We start from the raw sequence: 22,611 nt of genomic DNA, 5'->3' as shown, positions 1-22,611 counted from the left end.
CACTTTGCCATATCTATTTTTTTCTTTTACTGAAAGCACTTTTCACCTTCTAAGAAACTGTATTGTTTACAGTTTATATCATTTTGTTTATTGTCTGTCTTGCTGTTGTTGTTTAGTCGCTTAGTCATGTCTGACTCTTTGTGATCCCATAAGACTCCAGGCTTCCCTATACTTATCTCCCAGAATTTGCTCAAACTCATATCCACTGAGTTGATGATGCTATCCAACCATCTCATCCTCTGTTGCCCCCTTCTGTTCCTCCTCTCAATCTTCCCCAGAATCAGGGTCTTTTCCAATAAGTCAGTTCTTCATGTTAGGTGGCCCAAGTATTGGAGCTTCAGCTTCAGCATCAGTCCTTCCAATGAGTATTCAGGGTTGATTTCCTTTAGGATTGACTGATCTGATCTTCATCTTCTCCAGCACCACAGTTCTGTCTAGCCTTACAAAAATGTAAGTTCCACAAGGACAGGGAGGGGAATTCCCTGGTGGTCCAGTGGTTCGGACTCCACACTTCCACTGTAGGGGGCATCAGTTGGATCCCTGACTGGGGAACTAAGATCTCCTAAGACCAAAAAACAAAACAAAAGAAAGAAACAAGGTGAGGGGTCTTTGCTTTGTTCACTGATGTATCCCAATGTAAAGAACAGTGCCTGAATATAAATACTTACTGAAGGTTGATTTTCAGTCCCAATTCTCTCCCTGGACACTGTTCCAGTTTGTCTACATATTTTCTAATGGTGATACTCCAATTGAGGTCTGATAAGCATAGGCTGTTTCTTACTAGTTGTGTTCTCAGAAGCTAACCATATTTCCAGGATCTCACTGAAGTCTCCAATAAATCTATTGATTATGATCAATATTCTCATGCTATCCTCTGTGATGGGTTTTAAGTTGACAAATGACCAAAAATAGGCTCATTCTACTGGAAATTTCTATATTATCTTGGGTGTCTCTTTATCACCCTTTTGTGTGTGTGTGCGTGTGTGTGTGTGAGTCACCCTCAAAATCACAAAATATCTGTCCTATTTTTTATTCCTCTAGGGTTCTAAAATGGCTTTTTATACATTTCTTCCTAGGTAACATTTGTGCATTTTAACAAATACCTTGATCCCAGATTGTTGAGCTAGTGGTCAGAAGTTTAGAAAACATGGCAAGTCAATGAGGAAGTTATTACTGGGCAACCAGGTCACTGTGGAAGAGACAAAATTGTTGCTGCCTGGCATTCACAATCATTCTCAGGGAATGTGCAGTAAAAGTTTACAAACATGTTTCTAAATGTCGTAAAACATACTTTTACAAAATTCAATCTCTGTCACTCAATTAAAAAATTTAACAGAGAAACATTAAAAGCAAAACTTTTTTTTCTTAGCTCGTAAAACTCAGGAACAGAATCTGTTCTTTCTCCAAAAACAAATGCAATAACTTAAATCTGTCTGCAAAAGGAACAAAAGGTAGAGAAACTGTGTTCTGTTCACTGACATTCCTTAATAATTATTATGTGTGGAACAATATTATGGTCTTACCTGAGGCTATACCAAGGAACAAAGCAACAGGAAAACAACAAAGAAATGAAATCAGTGTGGTGGCATAAAGAGAAGAAGTGACCAGAAGACTGAAGAGCTTAAATCCTGTTTCTTCTTTGCTACTATCTAAATCTATGACATGTACAAACTGCTTCACTTCTTTGGATCTCAATTTATCGGTAAGATGTTAAGATTAGAAAAGATGGCTTAGAAAGTCTTCTGGCTTTTTAATACTAACAAAAAGAGGTATATACAAATTTTCTACTATGAAAGAAATGGACCAGTGGTGTGCTGATAAATGCTGATAAAAATACAAACATTTAATAATAACTGGCTCTCTGGTGGAAAAAAAGAAAAAACAACCCTTTGTTTTGTTATGCAACAGAACAGTGGCGGGAATACTTCTACCATGGTCAGTTTTCAAGTTACCAATGGTTTATTAGCCTATTAGCAAAATTCCTAAAAATTTAATAATTAGCATTTAGAATCTAGTAAGAGCAGCTCTAACACACCACTAATGTGAGAGTTGGACCATAAAGAAAGCTGAGCACCGAAGAATTGATGCTTTCAAATTGTGGTGCTGGGTAAGACTCAGCAAGGAGATCAAACCAATCAATCCTAAAGGAAATCACCTCTGAATATTCATTGGAAGAACTGAAGCTGAAGCTTCAATACTTTGGCCACCTAATGTGAAGAGCCAACTCATTGGAAAAGAGCTGATGCTGAGAAAGATTGAGGGCAGGAGGAGGAGGTGACAGAGGATGAGATGGTTAGATGGCAACACCAATTTAACAGACATGAATTTGAGCAAACTCTGGGAGACAGAGAAGGAAAGGGAAGCCTGGAGTGCTGCATTTTACGGGGTTGCAAAGAGCTGGATACGACTTAGCAACCGAACAACAACACACGACTAAATAGGACTCAATTTATTCTTTTGCTTATTCATTCATTCAGCAACAATCACTGAGCATTTATTATGTGCAAGGCATTAAACTAACTGGAATACAAAGCTGTGTAAAATCTGGATCTCGTCCCAAGAGGTTTACATTCTAGTAAACAGGAAATGAACACAGACAACTCTATTGCTATAGAGAACATGACAAAAACACAAAGAAAGCAGGAATAAGTAAAGTACTACTAAGGTTCAGCAGAAAAAGAGACTATTCATATTGAGGTTATTGAGTGGAAGAGACTTTGAGGAAGAAAAAGAGATTTCTCAAAAAGAAAAAGACTATTTAAAGGTATTTTTTTGTTTGTTTGTTCATTTAAAAGACTTTTCTGGGGAATTTTTGTGGTTTTGAGATTCCTTCCACTGCAGGGAAGTGGAACTAAGATCCCACATGCCATGCAGTACAGCCTGGGGTAGGGAGGTGGGGGAAGAGTTATCTAATAGAAGAGAACACTATGTTGGGAAATCAAGAACCAGATAAATACTTAAAGGAAGCTAAAAATAAAAGAGTCTAAGAAGTGATTCTACCGGTGGGAGGACAATAAAAGCTACCAGGTCAGATGGCTCCACCAAGAACAATCTTACACTGGAATGAGTTTAACACCATCGAAAGGGAATTGGAGTACAATTTAGGAAGGGAGCTATTAAGAGAGCTTTGAATAATTTCAAAGGAACCCAACTTTTATAGTTTAAAGTTTTGCAGTTTTATAAACTATGATTTTTCAGTTTAGAATTTCATTCTATAGTTCTTAAAAATGTACTGCCAGTAATCACCAGGAAATCAAGCATAGTAACGAGTCTAGAGATAACTAAAGGCAGCCCAAACTTTATATGTAGGGAAAAGCGATTACCAGAAATTATAGCCCAGTTAGTGACTTTAATTCTCTGCTGCATTCTAAAATTAAACAGATAATTTATGAACACTTGGAGAAAGGTAAAATAGAGTAATGAGCATGAGTTAACTAAAACAAGTCAGACCAAATGAGTTACATTTCTTTATATGGGTGGCAAACAATTAGATGAAGTACATCATCCTATAGATATGATGCATCCTAATTTCAGGTTCATATTTGACAGATTATCTCATAGTAACAGTGGTGACACAAAGGAGAAATAATTGCTACTTAAGGATTAAAATTAGTTGAATTTGCAGTTGCCTGAATAGTTGTTGATGGAAGGATTGTATGAACTTAAACAAAGGTCTATAGTAATGAATCACACTTGGCTTTGCCCCTTCAACATTTTTATCAACAAATTAGAGAAAGGCAAATAATCTATGCCTACAAAATTAATGTATAACATGAAGACAGGAGATGATACTAAAATGATGAGTTAACAGAACCAGACTGGAAAAAAAATCCTCAAAGGCTGAAATAGCAGTATGATACAACTACTATCCAAAGGGAGGGGGAGTTGTATTTAAAGGAGGTATAATATCTGGGAACTGATCAGCTCATACCTGGAAGTGATATTTAGTTACTTAATCTCTTTGAGCTCATTATCTCACTTGTAAAATGGAGCTAAGTACCTATTTCACAAGATTAGGAAAATAATATACTAAGGAGCTTAGAAGTGTTCAAAAGGAAGCATTTAATATATAAGCTATAATATGTGTGAATCCTTAGATGCTCAGTAGTGTATGACTTTGTGACCCCATGGACTGTAGTCTGCCAGGCTCCTCTGTCCATGGGATTTTCTAGGCAAGAGTACTGAAGTGGGTTGCCATCTCTTCCTCCAGGGAAGGATCCCCTTTGATCCTCCAGGGATCAAACCCATGTTTCCTGCAGCTCCTGCATTGGCAGGTTGATTCTTTACCACTGAGATACCTAGGAAGCCAGTCAGCTATAATAATGCAGCTTTAATTGAAAAATTATACTCAAAATTCTCCAAGCCAGGCTTCAGCAATACGTGAACCATGAACTTCCAGATGTTCAAGCTGGTTTTAGAAAAGGCAGAGGAACCAGAGATCAAATTGCCAACATCCACCAGATCATCAAAAAAGCAAGAGAGTTCCAGAAAACATCTATGTCTGCTTTATTGAATATGCCAAAGCCTTTGACTGTGTGGATCACAATAAACTGTGGAAAAAGTCTGAAAGAGATGGGAATACCAGACCACCTGACCTGCCTCTTGAGAAACCTATATGCAGGTCAGGAAGCAACAGTTAGAACTGGGCATGGACCAACAGACTGGTTCCAAACAGGAAAAGGAGTACGTCAAGGCTGTATATTGTCACCCTGCCTATTTAACTTATATGCAGAGTACATCATGAGAAATGCTGGACTGGAAGAAGCACAAGCTTCTCGCGGAATCAAGATTGCCAGGAGAAATATCAATAAACTCAGATATGCAGATGACACCACCCTTATGGCAGAAAGTGAAGAGGAGCTAAAAAGCCTCTTGATGAAAGTGAATGAGGAGAGTGAAAAAGTTGACTTAAAGCTCAACATTCAGAAAACGAAGATCATGGCATCTGGTCCAGTCACTTCATGGGAAATAGATGGGGAAACAGTGGAAACAGTGTCAGACTTCATTTTTCTGGGCTCCAAAATCACTGCAGATGGTGACTGCAGCCATGAAATTAAAAGATGCTTACTCCTTGGAAGGAAAGTTATGACCAACCTAGATAGCATATTGAAAAGCAGAGACATTACTTTGCCAACAAAGGTCCGTCTAGTCAAGGCTATGGTTTTTCCTGTGGTCATGTATGGATGTGAGAGTTGGACTGTGAAGAAAGCTGAGCGCCGAAGAATTGATGCTTTTGAACTGTGGTGTTGGAGAAGACTCTTGAGAGTCCCTTGGACTGCAAGGAGATCCAACCAGTCCATTCTGAAGGAAACCAGTCCTGATTGTTCACTGGAAGGACTGATGCTGAGGCTGAAACTCCAATACTTTGGCCACCTCATGCGAAGAGTTGATTCATTGGAAAAGACCCTGATGCTGGGAGGGATTGGGGGCAGGAGGAGAAGGGGACAACAGAGGATGAGATGGCTAGATGGCATCACTCACTCAATGGACATGAGTTTGGGTGAACTCCGGGAGTTGGTGAGGGACAGGGAGGCCTGGCATGCTGCGATTCATGGGGTTGCAAAGAGTCAGACACGACTGAGTGACTGAACGGAACTGAAAACATACAAAATGGTTACTTTTATAAATTCAAGATCCACTATCTAGTGGGCATTTTAATTTAATTTTTATTTTCCTAAAGTGTATTTTAATTTATCAAAGGTGAGCTAAAGTTCTAATATTCTAGGTATTATTGAACAGATTGAGTCTCACTATACTTTTCAAGATCATAAAAAGTCTCATATCTCTCTCACTAGGCTTCATCTTTCTACGTTACAATTTTATTTGTTTAGATGAGTCAAAAATTATTTTGTTAATACTCATAAGAACATGGATATGAGTAAGAAGAGTAGTTAAGTTTGCCAAATCTTTGGGGGTACTCCAGTGTTTTAGTTAAAAATCTTTCCTTTTTATAAAAATACAAACCATTATGGGAATTCCTGGTGGTCCAGTGGTTAAGACTCCATGCTTTCAACGCAGAAGGCATGGATTTGATCCCTGGTCAGGGAACTAAGATCCTACATGCCATCCCACATGATGTGCAGCATGGTCAAAAATTTAAAAAACAACAACAACAAAATACATATATATATCATTAAGGAACTCTTTCTTTGGAAGAAGAAAGAAGACAGACTTCTGTTTTTATTGTTTAGGTCCAACTTAAACTTAAATTTAACAATGAAAATAGAATTTTCCTGAAACATATGGGACTTTTTGTTTTTTCTAAACAGAGAATTACAAGACAAACATTTAATGACAAACATTCTCCTCACAACAACAGTCAATAAATTTCTGACAACACTGATTTGGTGCCTATTAGAGGGAGAAAATAACAATAATAGGATGTGGGAAATTTCAGAAGCAAAAATGTAGTTGGTACTTTTTAAGTTCTTATAATTCAATAGAGGAGACTGAATAATCCTTAATAAATACACTGGGGCATACTTACTATTAGAGGGATTTAGCATGAAGTGATTCTTCTTGAACATTTTCCATTGCAATTTAGCTTTTGGAGTAAACAGAAGAAATGGGAGGGCTAGAAACAAGATATTCCTAGGGTCACAGAGCCAGCAAATCATAGAAAGGGGATTTAAACCTAGGTCTCCTAATTCCACACATGAGATAGTGTCACAGCATTAATCTTGAGGATACATCTTTTTGAAATGATATATGACATTCATTTTCACAATTAAAAAATAAAAAGCCAGTAAGACTGATTAGAACTCAGAGGACAATAATGCTCCAGCATTCCACTCAATTTTTCTCATTTTGGGAGTAGGAAGCACCTGTGACGGAGAAGGCAATGGCAACCCACTCCAGTACTCTTGCCTAGAAAATCCCATGGACAGAGGAGCCTGGTAGGCTGCAGTCCATGGGGTCGCTAAGAGTCGGACACGACTGAGCGACTTCACTTTCAATTTTCACCTTCATGCATTGGAGAAGGAAACGGCAACCCACTCCAGTGTTCTTGCCTGAAGAATCCCAGGGACGGGGGAGCCTGGTGGGCTGCTGTCTATGGGGTCGCACAGAGTCGGACACGACTGAAGTGGCTTAGCAGCAGCAGCAGCAGCAGCACCTGTGACACCACAAATTAAAGGTGTGACACTTTTAAAAACTGGTCTAAATAATTAGAGTTTTATTCTTCTGAAATATCTGGTTGATAACTTTCTAGTATTCTTCCAGGACTTTTCTATAAAGAAAATTCAAAATGTCATTTCATATCATAGGTCTGGATAGACACTAAAGATTTTCTTTCTCTCTCTCCTTCTCTACCTTTGATATTTTTGATGTTTATCAAGGTAATACATGCAAATATTTTAAGTCTTTGGTTAGAAAAAAAGTCTTGTGGAACTACAAGGCTCATAACAAAGCACAACGGAGTATATTTTCACACACACACAGTCTTAAAAAAGTGGTGGCCTCACCAAAGCTTGAGATACCCTCCCAAACTTATTTGGTGGCTTTTTTTTTTCATGTTTACCAACATTTTCCCAAATTAAATATTTTTACTGCCAGTTCTTGATTTGTAAATTTTTAACAGTACCTAATAGAAAAGATAAAGATCTTAAAGATCCAACACTACGTTTTTCCTCCCTTCAGCCTCTCAATACTGTTATATCACAATATTTCAAATTAAATCAGTGTTTCATGTTAACCTTATTATGACTCTTGTGTGTTTTCCTTCTGGATCAGTTAACTGGATTATGATTATATTTCCTTTCTTACGCAACTTTTTGTCTTACAATTAATAGTTGCCTCTGTTTTCTATTTGACAAAATTTCTGCATCATTATCACTGTCTCAGACCTTCCAACAGAAAAGTAAAAATGAATTATTTTGAACTCAACCATGGAAAAACTCCCATGCAGCACTCCTTCCTTCAGTCTGGACTATCCCTCACTAAGTCTGCTCTATACAAGTGTCATCTTAGAACTTCCTTTTGCCTTTCCTAGGGTGATCCCCTCTTTCCTAAAACCTAAAACCTAAAATTGTTTCCGTAGAGTACATCCTCCAGTAGTGCCCCAGGAAAAGTGGGGGTTAGTAAATTTTTTTTTGCATGCAAGAAAATATCTTTGTCCCTCACATTTGATTAATAACATGATTTAGTGTAGAATTCTAGGTTGAAAATAATTTTCTCTCAGAATTTTGAAAGTGCTGTTTCATTGTTTTCTAACCACTACTGTCAATATTAAGAAATACGCTATTCTCATTACCTATTCTTTTATGAATAATCCATTCACCTTTCCCCACTCCCTCTTCATCTCTTGTCAACAAGATTTTTGGATCTTCTCTTTAACCCTTGTGTTTAGAAATTTCATGACAATGTGACATAGTACTTTTGATTTTTCCCCCTTCATTATGCTGGGCACTCAGCAGTCTCTGTCAATCTGGAAACTCATGTCCTTCAGTTATCAGAGATATTGTAATTTCTTTGATAATTTCTATCCCTTCATTTCTCCTCCATTCCTAAAACTCCAGTTAGCCTAGTGTTGGACTTTATGGATTTATTCTCCAATTGTTTTCTTTAATTTTTGTTTTATTTTTCTGAGAGATTTCCTCAATTTTATATATTAATACTTCTATTAATTATTTTTGCTACTTAAAAACTTTCCCAGAGCTATTATTCTCTGCTCCTTTTTGGGGGAGGAGCATCCTGTCTTTGCTTGATAGATGCACTATTTTACACTATCAGAGGCAAAAGATGCTTATTGTTTTCAAAAAATATCCTTCTGCTTTCCATATTGCCTGTTTTCCATTTTGATTTGCTGTCTTTCTTGGTGAAGGTTTATCTCAGCTATCTGGTGATCCTTTGCTGTCCTTTCATATTTAAAAATGTGTCATTACAAAGGTATTGGGAAGGTCTATGTTAACTGGAAGAGTCTGTCAGTTGGTGGGTTTCATTGCAGGTTAATTAAGTAGGGATACATGTTTTGTTGGGAGACCCTCAAGTATCATTCTTCATATATATTTCTTCTGGGATTATTCAATTTTAGGTTTCCCTCAGAACTAATTCTCAGCTATCCTGCCTGGAGAATATAAGCCTTGGTGTCAGCATCCTTGGAGTGAAATAGAGCAAGAGGGCTGGGCAAGTTTCATCATTCAGCATGTTGGTATCCCTCTGATCTCTGTTTTCAGTGTGGTATTCTTCCTGCCCCAGCTCCTCAGCTGTGATCTTTAACCGCTATCCCAGTCTGGAGATTTTCAAACTCAGTTTTTCACAGAATAAACCAGGGAGATAGAGGAGTAATTGCCTAACTGAGCACGATGAGGAAGGGGCCTCGTAGTCCAACTTCTTAAATAGACTTCCAGCCAATCCCCCACTTTTAGACCACTGCATGTCTCTGATGCCACAGTATCTTTCATTCCTGGTGTCTTAGTGTTCTGCGATGAGAACCTGCTTGCCTCTTGTTAGTGCACCCTTCCTATATATTTGGAATTCTGTTTCCTCAGCTCCACCTTCCAGCTTCCAAAGTGCTGTCATCTTTCTTATTCCCTTTCTTTGTGGACTGATAACATTAAAAATATTAACTCATCATTTTAGTGAGTGGGAGAGAGAAAAGGGATGAAGACGTTAATCTGTTCATGTACACTGAGAATTGCAGGACCCACAAGACGCTCACTCTTTTGCTCCCATAAAAAAAATGTCAGAAACAAAAAACTCAAGAGATAAAGTTCTGCTCTCATGAAGGTGATACGGAAAAAATATGGGTCTGAGAACTGTAGTATCTATTTTCAAGTCCTGGTATTATTATTTATTGATTGGTTGATGTTGGTGTTAGTTAAGTTACAAATGTTTCATCATCTATAAACTGGTGATAATCGTCCCTATCACAGCCTATCTTATTTGCAATGACTAAGGTAAGATAACTGATATAAATGTATGAATATACATCAAATATATAACATTTATCATTAACTTGGCATAGTCAAATATATTTTGAGAGAGAGGCAGTGTAGCAGAGTAGAAAGAGTACGGACTTCAGAGTCAATACAGACCTAGATCTGACTTCATCTCTGTCATTCATTGTGTGATCTTGGGTAAGTAACTTAACCTCTCAGCTTTGTTTTCCCTGTTTATAAAATGAGTATGATATTACGAACCCGACAACACTGTAGTAAGGATTAAATGAGATAATGCGTGTAACATGGGCTTCCCAGGTGGCACTAGTGGTAAAGAACTCGCCTGCCAGTGCAGGAGACGTAAGAGATGTGGGTTCAATCCCTGGGTTGGGAAGATCCCCTGGAGAAGGAAATAGCAACCCACTCCAGTATTCTTGCCTGGAGAATTCCATGGACAGAGGAACCTGGCGGGCTACAGTCCATGGGGTCACAAAGAGTTGGACATGACTGAGCGACTAACACACAGTGCTAAACCACATTAGTAATTAGTATCTGAAATCATCAATAGTCCTCATAAAAGCTTTTTATTTGCTCTTTTCCCAGGACCAAATTATAAGGTGAGCAGCCCAAGTTGAAAGAACCCAGCATACATATTCTTTGAAGTGGCAATAGGTTATTACTGAGACCTCTTTAAGAATATTTTGTTACGAAGGAAGACATAAAATTTGTAATGAATATTAAAGGAGATCAAGGACTTTGGAACAATGGAACTACTACTCAAAAAAATTATCTTAAAGAGTTATAGTTTTTTTTTTTTTTTCTATTTGATTCTTACATAAACCCAGAAACTTGGAAGGCTTTATCATCCTGTTTAAAGATGAAAAAATCAAGGCATGAGTGAAAAAGCGACTTGCTCAAGGTGTCAAGGAACAATCAGGAATTTCAGCCTTGGACTTTTGACTCCCTATTCAGGGCTTTTTTAAAAAAAGAAGTTTTAGTTAAATATACATAAAATTTACCATCTTAATAATCTTTTGTGTACAATTAAGTACATTTACCTCTTTGTGCAACTAATCTCCAGAACTCTTTTCAGCCCGCAAAACTGAAACTCTATACCCACTAAAAAACAATTCCCATTCTCCCTCATTCCCCAGGCTCTGGCAACCACCTTTCTACTTTCTATGACTCTACCCTAGGTGCTACATATAAATTTTTATCTTTTTGTGACTGGCTTATTTCACTTATATAATGTCCTCAAGGTTCATCCATGGTACAGCATGTCAGAATTTCCTTCTTTTTAAGGCTGAATAATATTCCATTACACGTATATACCACATTTTGTTTATTTATTCATGAACGGACATCTAGGTTGCCTGGCTCTTTGGCTATTGTGAATAATGCTGCTATTGATTCCAGGGTCGGGACGATTCCCTGGAGGAGGGCATGGCAACCCACTCCAGTATTCTTGCCTGGAGAATCCTATGAACAGAGGAGCCTGGCAGGCTACAGTCCATAAGTCACAAAGAATTGGACACAACTGAAGCAACTGAGCACAGCACAGCACACACTGGAATACAAATATCTCTTTGTGACTCTGATTTCAATTACTTTGGATATATACCCACAATTGTATTGCTGTACCATATCATAATACAATTTTCAATTTCTTGAGGAACCACCATATTGTTTTGAGGAACAGCTATACATAGTGGCTACACCATTTTACACTTTAACCGAAAGTACACAAGGGTTCCAATTTCTCCACATTCTTGTTAACACTCATCATTTTTCTTTTTTTTTCCCTAATAGCTATTCCAGGGGGTGCAAGGTGGTAACTCACTGTGGTTTTCATAAGAGTTTCGAAGCCTTCTGTAGAGATGCCAACACACTAAGTAACCCCGAGTTATGTTACAACACAATTTACAGCATTAACATCCTACTAGATTTAAAACACTGTAGGAGGCAACAGTACAGTCATTGCCCTCAAGGATTTTATAATCTAGCTGGAAAGTTTATAAAATTATTCATATGCAGTTAGTTAAAAATAAACAGCAGTGCAAACAGCATAGTCTACATGTGTGTGCTCAGTCGCTCTGTCACGTCTGCCTCTTTTGTGACCCCATGAACTGTAACCTGCCAGGTTCCTTCTGTCGATGGAATTTTCAAGGCAAGAATACTGGAATGGGCTGTCATTTCCTTTCTCCAGGGGACCTTTCCAACCCAGGGATTGAACCCACATCTCCTCTGTCTCCTCCACTGGCAGGCAGATTCTTTACCACTGTGCCACTTGGGAAGTCCATAGTCTATATGATAAGTATTATCATGAAAACAGAGAAGGGTAAAATTATAATAGGTCGGGCTGATTAGAAAAGGCTTTAAAGAGCACCTCAAACATTTTAAAACAGAGGGTTTAAATTATTTGAGATATTTTATATTATTATTTCATTTTTTAATTTATGCATTCTTTCAACAAACATTTATTGTGCTGCACAATAAGGGCTAAATACTGTGCTGGGTGTTGGGATTACAAAGTCTCTCAAGAGCAAGGGAGAAATGAGACATGATAATCCAAGGTGCCCACTAAGTACATGGTACATGAAATCAGTCCTTTCTAAGGGCCTGCTGATGTACCAAAAAGACTGTTATCACCTACTTTTACAATGATTCACAAAAGGAGTATAAGAAGCATATTTCTCTCCAGACTATGTTCATACCCAATTATTTCAAACAGAATACAGCTGGGAAGTTTCCTACTTTCTCTTGGGAAGAAGGCAACATTCAAGACTAAGACTTTGTAAATTAGTTATGAGTGCTCATACCTATCATCCCATCTGGGTTCTTGCATTCACAAACATGTGCTGGCACCACAAAAGCAAAGAAGGATGAATAAAACACAGATCCTGCCCTCAAGGATCTCAAAGATAGCCACAATATGATTTTATACAGGCTGTAATAATGAGAGAACTTCCCTGCTCCCCCCACTCCAAGGAAATGTTTGTGCTTAGTTGTGTCCGACTCTGACTCCACAGACTGTAGCCTGCCAGGCTCCTCTGTCCATGGGATTTTCCCAGCAAGAATACTGGAGTGGGTTGCCATTTCCTCCTCCAGGGGATCTTTTCAGCCCAGGGATCAAACCTTTGTCTCCTGCATTGCAAGTGGTTTCTTTACCACTGAGCTACTGGGGAAGCTTGAGGAAATCATAGGCTTCCTTTGAAACACAACATCTAAGCTGAATCTTCGCTTCCCCAGTGGCTCAGTGGTAAGGAATTGCCTGCAATGCATGAGATGTGGGTTCAACCCCTAGGTCGGGAAGGTCCCCTATAGAAAGGAAATGGCAACCTACCCTAGTATTCTTGCCTGGGAAATACTAATCCACGGGGTTGCAAGAGAGTCAGACATGATTGGGCAACTAAACAAGCTGAATCTTAAAGGATGGCAGGAGGAGTTAATCAGATGGGAAGAGAAGGGATGAACATTTCTAGTCAGGAAAACAGCATGTTCAAGGAACATTAAGGGATTTAGTGCAGCTGCATCTTAAAATACATGACTGCTATTGTTGTTCAGCTGCTAAGCCATGTCCCACTCTTTGAAACACCATGGATTGCAGCATGCCAGACTTCCCTGTCCTTCACTATCTCCCTGAGTTTGCTCAAACTCATGTTCATTGAGTTGGTGATGACATCCAACCATCTCATCTTCTGTCACTCACTCCTCCCCTTGCCCTCAATCTTTCCCAGCATCAGGGTCTTTTCCAATGAGTTGGCTCTTTGCATCAGGTGGCCAAAGTATTGAAAGTTCACCATCAGTTCTTCCACTGAATATTCGGGGTTGATTTTCTTTAGGATTGACAGGTTTGATCTCTTTGTTGTCCGAGGGACTCAAGAATCTTCTCCAACACCACAGTTTGAAAGCCTCAATTCTTCGACACTCAGCCTTCTTAATGGTCCAACTCTCACAATTCATGATAAGGAATAGTAAGGATAGTGAGTAGAGAAATGAGGGGAGCTGGAGAGGTAGACTGTGAACAAATATTATACTGAAGGTAACAGATAATCAAGATAATCATGATGGTGTGATCACTCACCTAGAGCCAGACATCCTGGAATGTGAAGTCAAGTGGGCCTTAGAAAGCATCACTACGAACAAAGCTAGTGGAGGTGATGGAATTCCAGTTGAGCTATTTCAAATCCTGAATGATGATGCTGTGAAGTGCTACACTCAATATGCCAGCAAATTTGGAAAACTCAGCAGTGGCCATAGGACTGGAAACGGTCAGTTTTCATTCCAATCCCAAAGAAAGGCAATGCCAAAGAATGCTCAAACTACCACACAACTGCACTCATCTCACATGCTAGTAAAGTAATGCTCAAAATTCTCCAAGCCAGGCTTCAGCAATACGTGAACCATGAACTTCCAGATGTTCAAGCTGGTTTTAGAAAAGGCAGAGGAACCAGCAATCAAATTGCCAACATCTGCTGGATCGTGGAAAAAGCAAGAGAGTTCCAGAAAAACATCTATTTCTGCTTTATTGACCATGCCAAAGCCTTTGACTGTGTGGATCACAATAAACTGTGGAAAATTCTGAAAGAGATGGGAATACCAGACCACCTGACCTGCCTCTTGAGAAACCTATATGCAGGTCAGGAAGCAACAGTTAGAACTGGGCATGGACCAACAGACTGGTTCCAAATAGGAAAAGGAGTACATCAAGGCTGTATACTGTCACCCTGCTTATTTAACTTATATGCAGAGTACATCATGAGAAATGCTGGGCTGGAAGAAGCACAAGCTGGAGTCAAGATTGCCAGGAGAAATCTCAATAACCTGAGATATGCAGATACCACCACCCTTATGGCAGAAAGTGAAGAGGAGCTAAAAAGCCTCTTGATGAAAGTAAGAGGAGAGTGAAAAAGTTGACTTAAAGCTCAACATTCAGAAAACAAAGATCATGGTATCTGGTCCAGTCACTTCATGGGAAATAGATGGGGAAACAGTGGAGACAGTGTCAGACTTCATTTTTCTGGCTCCAAAATCACTGCAGATGGTGACTGCAGCCATGAAATTAAAAGATGCTACTCCTTGGAAGAAAAGTTATGACCAACCTAGATAGCATATCGAAAAGCAGAGACATTACTTTGCCAACAAAGGTCTGACTAGTCAAGGCTATGGTTTTTCCAGTGGTCATGTATGGATGTGAGAGTTAGACTGTGAAGAAAGCTGAGCTCTGTAGAATTGATGCTTTTGAACTGTGGTGTTGGAGAAGACTCTTGAGAGTCCCTTGGACTGCAAGGAGGTCCAACCAGTCCATTCTGAAGGGGATCAGCCCTGGGATTTCTTCGGAGGGAATGATGCTGAAGCTGAAACTCCAGTACTTTGGCCACCTCATGCTAAGAGTTGACTCACTGGAAAAGACTCTGATGCTGGGAGGGATTGGGGGTAGGAGGAGAAGGGGACGACAGAGGATGAGATGGCGGGATGGAATCACTGACTCGATGGACGTGAGTCTGAGTGAACTCTGGGAGTTGGTGATGGACAGGGAGGCCTGGCGTGCTGCTATTCATGGGGTTGCAAAGAGTCGGACATGACTGAGCGACTGAACTGAACTGAGGAAAGGGAGGAGCATGATTAGTTTTTTTTAAAGTAAACTCTGAAAGCTTCCCTGGTGGGTCAGACCGTAAAGAACCTGCCTGCAATGCAGGACACTGGGGTTTGATTCCTGAGTTGGGAATATCCCTGGAGAAGGGAATGGCAACCCACTTCAGTGTCCTTGTTTGGAGAATCCCATGGACAGAGAAGCCTGTCAGACTACAATCCTTGGGTTTCCAAAGAGTTGGACACAACTGAGCAACTAACATTTTCACTTTCTGCAGGGTATTAGGTTGGTGCAAAAGTAATTGCGGTATTTGCATTGTTGAACTGTGCTGTTTGATATTGGAATACATTCTTAAATAAATGTGGATATGTTATATATCACTTTAATGTGTATATCTTGCTTTATGTTTTTTTGCTAATGAAATTATTTGCTGTTTATTTTATATTTATTTTAGACTGAGGAAATGATGTTAGACAAAAAGCTAATACAACTGATTTTCTTATTCCAGTTGAAAATGGGTCATAAAGCAGTACAGACAACTTGCAACATCAACAACACGTTTGGCCAGGGAAGTGCTAATCAAAGTACAGTGCAACAGTGGTTCAAGAAGTTTTGCAAAGGAGATGAGAGCCTTGAAGATGAGGAGTGTAGCAGCTAACCATCAGAAGTTGACAATGACAACTGAGAGCCATCACTGAAGCTAATCCTCTGACATGAGAAGTTGACGAAGAACTCAACATCAACCATTCTAACGTCATACAGCTTTTGAAGCAAATTGGAAAGGTGAAAAAGCTTCCTAAGTGTAAGCTTCAGTGAGCTGATCGAAAATCAAAAAAATCATCATTTTGAAGTGTCATTTCCCCTTATTTTATGCAACAACAAATCATTTCTTGATTGGATTGTAACAGATGATGAAAAGTGGATTTTATACAACTGGCAATGACCAGCTCAGTGCCTGGACAGAGAAGCAGCTCCAAAGCACTTCCCAAAGCCAAACTTACACCAAAAAAAGGTAATGGTCACTGTTTGGTGGTCTGCTGCCTGTCTGATCCACTACAGCTTTCTGAATCCTGGCAAAACCATTACATCAGAAGTATGCTCAGCAAATTGAAGAGACGCACCAAAAACTGCAAGGCCTGGAGGTGGCCTTGATCAACAGAATGGGCCCAATTCTTCTCCATGGCAACACCCGACCACACGTTCTACAACCAATGCTTCAAAAGTTGAACAAATTGAGCTACAAAGTTTTGCCTCATCCACCATATTGACCTAACCTCTAGCCAACTAACTACTACTTCTTCAAGCATCTCAACTACTTTTTGCAGGGAAAATGCTTTCCAAGAGTTTGTCAAATCCTGAAGCATGGATTTTTATGCTACAGGAGTAGACAAACTTATTTCTCACTGGCAAAAATATGTTTCAGACCATGAATTTTAAATCATAACTAGGCTCAAACACATCTTTATTAAACAAAATAGGAACCATTACAATCAACACATTTTATCCAACGAGAAATAAGTTTGTTTACTCATGTAGTATAAAAATCCATGCTTTGGGATTCAACAAACACTTGGAAAGCATCTTACTTGCAAAAAGTTGTCGAGATGCTTGAAGTGGTAGTCAGTTACTGGCTAGAGGTCAGATGAATATGGAGGATGAGGAAAAACTTTGTGTTAAGCACTGTTGTAGGTTTTGGGGACACAGCTTTGATGAACAATCTCCTGCCTCCACAGAGTTACATTCTGGCATGGAATATATTTTTTCAGGGACTAAAATATTTGTGTTTGCTGCCCAGAGCATTCCCTTCCCCATGTAAATGTTTTAGGGAATAAAAACATTGTGCATTCAATGATCAGAAAAAAAGAAGTGGATGGTTTTAAGGTCCATTTCATTCAGGTCCCAGGTAAACCCTAAGAAGTTATCCATGCTCCAGAACAAGTGTACTTTAGACAAGTACATTGACTAGCTTAACAATGTTCTTTGCACTTATAATTTCTCTATCCTGAACTTTGCTAGATGGAAAAACATGGCCAAATCCTGGGAGATTTCTCTTTCTGGATTCCAAGAGAATCATTTCAATTCTTATACATTCTTTCAGACTTATTATATTATTGATTTTAATTATATAAGGTTCAGTCATTTTTACCATATGTTATTAAATAAAGGCTCTAATTTTAACTATCTCACTGTAAAAATTGTGTTAAAATTTTGGATACTATTGGATTTTCATCCATAAATTCAATAAATATTCACCAAATATTTAAGTGCCCATAATGAACCTGGCAATCTGCTAAGTGCTGGGGATGTCAGAGTGAATTAGATTTTTTACCTACCTCAAGCACTACAATACACATCTTTCACTACATTCTGGTAGCAAAGTGAGATTATTAAATCACAAGTAAAAAACCAACCAATAAATCAAACAAATTGTGGTAAGTGTTATGAAGGAAAAACGCAAGTTGCAATATCCAAGAAAGAGATGACAATTACCTGCACCAGGCTAGTGGCAGTGGAGACAGAACTGGCTGACTCAGATTTTGGACACTGACTCAATAAGACTTGATAACGAATTGGATGAAGTGATGAAAAGGAAGGAACTGAGTTAACTCCTGGATTTCTAACTTAAGCAACTGGGTAGAGAGCAGTGCCTTGTTAATTGAGATGGGGAAGATTTGCAGTGGGAAATACTCAAGTTGTTATAAACACAGTGACTCTGAGACCTCTGTGAGACAAGCAAATGTAAAGAAATATGCACTTGGACCATGAGGCTAGAATTGAGAGGTTTGGGTTGGAAATAATGGATTTGAGAATCACTGACATAATGATGATATTTGGAGCCAGTATTTTCATTAGACTGGACTTCTAAATCTGTGATACAGTATCTCATAAGTCATTTCTATGTATGATTAAATAATCAAGAATTCATTTCTGTTAGTGTAGTTCTTAAAGGATAAACTATGTAAGATTTCTTTGGGTGAGGGCATGGTGCTCACAATACCTTCTGTCTAATACATCAACCCCAAAATAAATTTGAGTTACTAAATGCTTTTCATTACTATCTCAGTGACTTTCTCTTTACTCATCAAAGCTAACTTGTAAAAGTCCCATGTAATGAATGAAAAGAACTGAATAGGTCTAGATTTCTCTATGGACTAGACTTTCTATCTTAATTATGTTTTCTGTAATTTAAACATCACCTACAAGGATATATGGGCTTAAAAAAAAAAAAAAAGGATATATGGGCTTACTTCAGAAGACAGAGTACTGAACTAAAGATCATGAGATCTGAGTTCTGTTCAAGTACTGTCATGATTTAATTTTAAGTCATAGCCTCTATAGGCCTGCTATTTTATGGGTCAAGACAAGAGACTAAGGAATATTTTAAAGCCTATGAAAACATAAATTTAGTATACAATTGAAGCATTATCATCAGTAGCTTACTACTGGGAAGTTGGAGATTTGGGGTGGTGCTGAGCATCAAGAATGGCTCAGAATGAAGATTCCAGTAGGCTGTTCTGGATTTCTCACTACTTTTTTGTAGACTTCATAATTTAGCTTCTGTATCTATAAAATGAAGAATCACATGATTTTCCTCACCATTATGATAGAAAAATTAATAAATGTCTATGTTTCACAATAAACTGTGGAAAATTCTGAAAGAGATGGGAATACCAGACCACCTGACCTGCCTCTTGAGAAATCTGTATGCAGGTCAGGAAGCAACAGTTAGAACTGGACATGGAACAACAGACTGGTTCCAAATAGGAAAAGGAGTACGTCAAGGCTATATATTGTCACCCTGCTTATTTAACTTATATGCAGAGTACATCATGAGAAACGCTGGGCTGGAAGAAGCACAAGCTGGAATCAAGATTGCCGGGAGAAATATCAATAACCTCAGATATGCAGATGACACCACCCTTATGGCAGAAAGTGAAGAGGAACTAAAGGGCCTCTTGATGAAAGTGAAAGAGAGTGAAAAAGTTGGCTTAAAGCTCAACATTCAGAAAACGAAGATCATGGCATCTGGTCCAGTCACTTCATGGGAAATAGATGGGGAAACAGTGGAAACAGTAGCTGACTTTATTTTGGGGGGCTCCAAAATCACTGCAGATGGTGATTGCAGCCATGAAATTAAAAGATGCTTACTCCTTGGAAGGAAAGTTATGACCAACCTAGATAGTATATTGAAAAGCAGAGACATTACTTTGCCAACAAAGGCCGTCTAGTCAAGGCTATGGTTTTTCCAGTAGTCATGTACGGATGTGAGAGTTGGACTATAAAGAAAGCTGAATGCCGAAGAACTGATGCTTTTGAACTGTGGTGTTGGAGAGGACTCTTGAGAGTCCCTTAGACTGCAAGGAGATCCAACCAGTCCATCCTAAAGGAGATCAGTCCTGAGTGTTCACTGGAAGGACTGACGCTGAGGCTGAAACTCCAATACTTTGGCCACCTGATGCAAAGAGCTGACTCCTTTGAAAAGACTCTGATGCTGGGATATATTGAGGGCAGGAGGAGAAGGGGACGACAGAGGATGAGATGGTTGGATGGTATCACTGACTCGATGGACATGGGTTTGGGTAGACTCTGGGAGTTGGTGATGGACAGGGAGGCCTGGAGTGCTGCAGTTCATGGGGTTGCAGAGTCATACACGACTGAGCGACTGAACTGAACTGAACTGATGTTTTACAGATTCCTGGATGAAAGAGGTTAGGAAAATACAAATTACTGTTGTGTTGATGTACTTATTAGCTTAATCTAAGCAGGATCTATCTCTTGGAAAACCTGGAAACACTTAGCTACCACTGCTTTCTGACTTCTGTCCGCTTCCCAGGGATTCTTGGCTTTCCCTAGAAAACAAACTATTACCTTAAGGGTAGCCTGAAATCTCTGAAGAAAGTCTCTTGCAAGCAGCCAGTTCAGAGAGGTCATATCTGGTACCAGGCTGTAACAGAAAAATCTTTTCACAAAAATGATCAACACTATTTGCTAAGCAGACCAGCATTTTCCAAACAGGGAATGGCAGTAGAGTAAGGCCTCATTAAAACTTTGAGTGCCTTTGTTAATGTGACCCAACTTGGTTGGCCAAACTAAGTAACTTAAGAGTGATTGCCTATGAGCTCCTCTCTACCTCTACCTAATTTCTCTTATGTTTTCCCACTTGTCTTTTCTTTGTCTCAGATCTTCATTCTCCTACTTGAATGGACTTTTCAGAAACTTCGGTCTTCTCTATTGTTTCCTTCTCTCCTCTTCAAGGTCTGCTCGCTCAAAATGATTTGGGGACTGTCATGCCCCAAATATCTTTTACCTCTCAGAGACCAAGAGAATATAAACGGTACTCAACAATGGCTTTCAACCAGAGGTGATTTGGTAAGGTCTAGAGACACTGTTGGAGAAGGCAATGGTACCCCACTCCAGTACTCTTGCCTGGAAAATCCCACGAACAGAGGAGCCTGGGAGGCTGCAGTCCATGGGGTCACTAAGAGTCGGACTCGACTGAGTGACTTCACTTTCACTTTTCACTTTCATGCTTTGGAGAAGGAAATGGCAACCCACTCCAGTGTTCTTGCCTGGAGAATCCCAGGGACGGGGGAGCCTGGCGGGCTGCTGTCTATGGGGTAAGCGACTTAGCAGCAGCAGCAGCAGAGACATTGTTGGTTTTTACAATCATGGGAAGGGTGCCACTGGCATCTAGTAGACACGGGTCAGGGATACTGCTAAACATCCTATACTGCACAAAAAACAGCACACAACAAAGAATGGCCTAAAACACTGATGGTGTTGCTACTGAGAAATCCTGATATGCAGATTATCAGTAGCTGAAAATTACTGAAGAGGCAGTGCAGCCTCCTTAGGATACAGATTCTCAAGGTGGTAAAGCAACAGCCACTGACATCAGGTTGCCTAGACTTGGATCATTCTCACTGAGTGATCTATAGGCAAGAGCCTTATTTTACCTACCATGCTTAAATTACAGACTAGCATGCAATGGAGAGTGCTAACCAATTGTGGATTGTCTCACACAGTTGTTTTGAGGCCTCAAGAAGGGACCATATACTAAGTGATAGGAAGCACAGTGAGAGGGACAAAAGCAGCTCCTGAATAGGGGGAGCTAGGCTAGTGTTATCAACTAGGATATGCTGCCCTATTGAATACAATTTCAGAAAAGCCACTCTGTGACCATGATGGATCAAGACCAAAACAAAACCACCTAACAAACGAACAAGAACATTGCCCCAAACACACCCCCCCACACACACACCCCCCCCAAATACCCCCCTAACCTGGCTGGGGGACTGCAGCTTCTTAACCAATCACAGCTTTAGCCACTCTTGGTTTCTTGGTTCTTCTCCCTTTTTTAGGAAAGAATTACTAAAATACCTATCAGAATTACCTTCAGCTCCTTAACAGCATCCAATCCTGAGAGGCCTGCTTCCTGGAACCCTCCCCCAAATTACCTAATACAAGCTCCGACCCTGTAAATTCTTTCCAGCACCTTCTTCCTGACATGCCCCCTGCACCTCAGGCTATGCCTCCACTCCTTATGAGACAATAAGCCCAGCTTTGTTCAACAAGACGAGTGTTCTGGGTGGTCTTCGGCTGGGGGGCACTGACAATAGAGCCCCAAAGGCTCACTGCTTCTATTATGCCTCAAGGGGAATTGCACCCACGCATTCGCAGTCTTTACAAACAAGGATTTTGAGGTTTCCGGACAGAATGCCTCTTGCCAGGCCGTTTCTCCTCATGAGATGTCTCCTTTCCCGTCTACAGGGAGGAGGCTTTTGGTTTCCGACCTCCCAGACTGAAATCCAGGTTGTTGGGTTAGATTTCTGAAGTAAAACCCCTCAGTGAGTTGAGCGCCTCCGCTTCCAACTTCGAGTTACTCAAACACTAGCATACCCCATGGGACACGGTGGAGGGGGTAGCAGAGAAATTAAAGCCCCAAAGAGTTCATATTACTGAATGCCTCACCCACCTCCCTAACTCAGGAGAAACCGCCCCGAATTCACGCCACAAGAAACGCTGAACAGCTTGGGTTCCCTGCTCCTCCAAAAGCGGAGATAAGAACAGCCACCGGCAAAGTCGAACCTTCCGGGCCGGCTTCCTCAGCGTCGCGCACGCGCAGGGGTCGCTGGGCAG

General features: G+C 39.8%; 1 long non-coding RNA gene across 2 annotated transcripts; it reads right to left on the bottom strand.

The window, feature by feature from the left end:
- Positions 1-6,144: 6,144 nt before the first annotated feature.
- LOC138417667 (uncharacterized) lies at positions 6,145-22,599 on the bottom strand. Of its 2 annotated transcripts, XR_011248247.1 has the most exons (4): positions 22,448-22,595; positions 21,756-21,824; positions 20,341-20,416; positions 6,145-7,114 (listed from the first exon to the last, which is right to left on the bottom strand). It is a non-coding gene; the product is annotated as an uncharacterized lncRNA (long non-coding RNA). The 2 variants fall into 2 exon arrangements; XR_011248248.1 differs by lacking the exon at positions 21,756-21,824 and having other exon boundaries at positions 22,448-22,599.
- Between the last annotated feature and the right edge of the window lie 12 nt (positions 22,600-22,611).

This window comes from Ovis canadensis, chromosome 13, assembly GCF_042477335.2.
Source record: "Ovis canadensis isolate MfBH-ARS-UI-01 breed Bighorn chromosome 13, ARS-UI_OviCan_v2, whole genome shotgun sequence".
In the NCBI taxonomy this organism is placed as follows: domain Eukaryota; kingdom Metazoa; phylum Chordata; class Mammalia; order Artiodactyla; family Bovidae; genus Ovis; species Ovis canadensis.
Note: the sequence above shows the minus strand (reverse complement) of the source record. Positions and strands in the feature narration are given on the sequence as shown.